General features: G+C 46.1%; 1 non-coding gene across 1 annotated transcript; it reads right to left on the reverse strand.

Moving 5' to 3' along the window:
* Positions 1-486: 486 nt before the first annotated feature.
* Positions 487-561, reverse strand: Trnas-uga (transfer RNA serine (anticodon UGA)). The gene has a single exon. It is a non-coding gene; the product is annotated as a tRNA-Ser (tRNA).
* Positions 562-3,541: the final 2,980 nt, after the last annotated feature.

Consider the following 3,541-nt stretch of genomic DNA (forward strand, 5'->3'; position numbering starts at 1 on the left):
TTTCAAGGCTGTAGAGCCTACTGCAACTCAAACAATTTATTAGTATTATTGTCTAATATTATTATTACACAGATAAGCCAGAACATTATGACCACTTACCTCATAGCCGGTATGTCTCTCTTTGGCACGAATAACATCGGCGATGCGTCGTGGAATGGAAGTGATGAGGCCTTTGTAGGTCGCTGGAGGCAGTTGGCACCCCATTTGTATACGCAAGTCACCTAATTCCCGGAAATTCCGGGGTGGGGGGGGGGGGGGGGGGGGCGATGAGCTCTGACGGCAAGTTCGATCACAACCCAGATGTGTTCGATCGGCTTCAGATCTGGCGAGTTGGGGGGCCAGACATCAATCGGAACTCGCCACTGTGTTCCTCGAACCACTCCATCACACTCCTAGACTTGTGACATGGCACATTATCTTGAATGAGATTTTCACTCTGCAGCGGAGTGTGCGCTGATATGAAACTTCCTGGCAGATTAAAACTGTGTGCCCGACCGAGACTCGAACTCGGGACCTTTGCCTTTCACGGGCAAGTGCTCTACCAACTGAGCTACCGAAGCACGACTCACGCCCGGAACTCACAGCTTTACTTCTGCCAGTACCTCGTCTCCTACCTTCCAAACTTTACAGAAGCTCTCCTGCGAACCATGCAGAACTAGCACTCCTGAAAGAAAGGATATTGCGGAGACATGGCTTAGCCACAGCCTGGGGGATGTTTCCAGAATGAGATTTTCACTCTGCAGCGGAGTGTGCGCTGATATGAAACTTCCTGGCAGATTAAAACTGTGTGCCCGACCGAGACTCGAACTCGGGACCTTTGCCTTTCGCGGGCAAGTGCTCTACCAACTGAGCTACCGAAGCACGACTCACGCCCGGTACTCACAGCTTTACTTCTGCCAGTACCTCGTCTCCTACCTTCCAAACTTTACAGAAGCTCTCCTGCGAACCATGCAGAACTAGCACTCCTGAAAGAAAGGATATTGCGGAGACATGGCTTAGCCACAGCCTGGGGGATGTTTCCAGAATGAGATTTTCACTCTGCAGCGGAATGTGCGCTGATATGAAACTTCCTGGCAGATTAAAACTGTGTGCCCGACCGAGACTCATTTGGTAGAGCTCAGTTGGTAGGGCACTTGCCCGCGAAAGGCAAAGGTCCCGAGTTCGAGTCTCGGTCGGGCACACAGTTTTAATCTGCCAGGAAGTTTCACATTATCTTATTGAAAGATATCGTCATGAAGGGTGTACGTGGTCTGCGAGCTGTGTACGATACTCTTTGGCCGTCATGGTGCCTTGGACGGGCCCCATTGGACCCATGGATGCCCACGTGGAAGTTCCACAGAGCATAATGGAGCCGCTGTCACCTTGTCTCCGTCCCACAGTGCAGGCTGATGTGAAGGGGCTGTTCCGCTGTAACACGACGGATTCGCGCCCTCCAATCGGCATGATGAGAAGTTATCTGGATTCATAAGACCAGTAACGGTCTGCCACTGCGCCAGCGTCCAGTGCCGATGGTCACGTGCCCATATCATTCACAGTCGTTGTGTTAACATTGGCACATGCATGGATCGTCGGTTGCGGAGGCCCAGCGTTAGGAATGTTCGGCGCACTGTGTGCTACGACTTTCGACTTCTGTAATGTGGGGTGGCCGCTCCAACCCACGACATCTGTATGTGGTTTCACTTTGGTTTCGACACGTGTTGAAGACACTCACCACAGCACCCCTCGAACACCCCGCAAGTCGTGGAGTTTCCGAAATGCTCGTACCGAGCCTCTGGACCATCACAATCTGTCCTTTGTCAAACTCAGATAGATCGCGCGCCTACCCCATTCTGCAAAGGGACAGCATGCTCACTGATACTGAATGAACCGTGCGTGTGTCTGACTAGCAGTCATTCCCCACCAGCGTACGCTGCTATCGCCTGGACGGGTTTATATCGATAGTAAGTCCGTGTTCATAATGTTCTGGCTGGTCAGTGTAATTATTACTGTTGTTATTATTGCTGACAGTATTGACAGCATTAGTAGTCCGTTGCTTGTTTCAGTGAGCTTCGCAACAGATACATAGAAGTAGATCAACAAGGGAAATGTTATAATTTAGGATCATGAGTTTGTGCTGCGTAATCTCGGATCGTAATGTACGTGCTCATACGACCGGGCTGTTTACCACTGTGTCCAGAATGATAAAAACGTAATACTACAGTTTACGGATTCTCACTATATTCGTCTAGCTACACTGAAACTTGGCATACTTAATACGAAGGTGTACAAGGGCGGCCTTGTTCAGTGTAGTATTACGGGAATTTTGCTTCTCTCCTGACACTTCATTGATCGGCCGCGAATAAAAATTACCAACCCTTTGATCTTAATGTGCCTTCTATGAAAGCTTGACTTTCACATGTGACACCCGACAGGAATACATGTATTATGAATTCTGCTTGATCTGTAGGTCACCAGAGAGGCCGAGTGGAAGCTTGTTAATGCCCATAACCTTGGTGCGGCAGAATTACACAGCATCCAAATTGCCTGTTGGTTAGGATAACAGGCCGGGAATTATCCTCTAGTGTTACGCTTTCAGTGATAAATACGGGTTTATCTTCAATTAATTACTGGGTCAGTGCCTTCCCGGATCAAAAAGTGGACAAAGTTCCTGAGTTAATGCACTTCCGAGAGAGGCTACCACTCGCGCTCCAGTCTGCTTTCATGTGTAATCTTCATAATTAACGACGGTGAATTTACTGTCTTACATTAACAACTGTATTTCGATTATAGTCAATTCATTCATTTGAGAATAAAAATTAAAAATGGCGCTTTAAATAGCTGAACAAACTTATCCATATCTTATTTGTTAAAGATACTTAGCGATTTGTTCGGATTATCATACCATAAAACACACTATCGCGCACTTCTTGTTTGAACGTTCACTGCTCGATCAAGGGCAATTAGAAACTGACTTCTATGAAAAGTCTAATTCCACTATTCCTTTGAGGTAGTTACCTCACTCTGATATTTAAAACGTTGTTGGAGGACGCTGATGAGGAACTTAAGTATATTAATATCAGATACCCAACTCGGTGACGTCGTAGAATTAGGCGTAGTATGAGTTCACAGCACTCAAGCACAGTACACACCCTCATTCCATTTCTCTTCTCCGGTAAAACATGTATCTGAAGTCATAGGGAACAAATATCTTCTGAACGCAATGAAAATCGTTACATGTTTGCAACAAGCAGTATTAACTATTACTAGAAATTCCTAGCACAAGAGAAGCATTGTATTTTCTGAAGGTATTTCATCACGCCGTAGTTCGTTTACGCCGTACACATCAGGTACAAAAGACGGAACCGTTTGCTTTCTCACCGAGTTTAAATGCCATAATTATTCATCTCGACCGGAACTGTTAACTTTATGACCTCATGCTTACAGTCGTCACTTTCAGTAACAGCAGAATAAAAGTAATAAATATAAAGTGTACTTTTGTGATATATTTCGAAAGAAAACTTAGAAGTCATCCATCTAATACAACACAGGCCATTTTACTTAG

This window comes from Schistocerca nitens, chromosome 3, assembly GCF_023898315.1.
Source record: "Schistocerca nitens isolate TAMUIC-IGC-003100 chromosome 3, iqSchNite1.1, whole genome shotgun sequence".
Classification (NCBI taxonomy): domain Eukaryota; kingdom Metazoa; phylum Arthropoda; class Insecta; order Orthoptera; family Acrididae; genus Schistocerca; species Schistocerca nitens.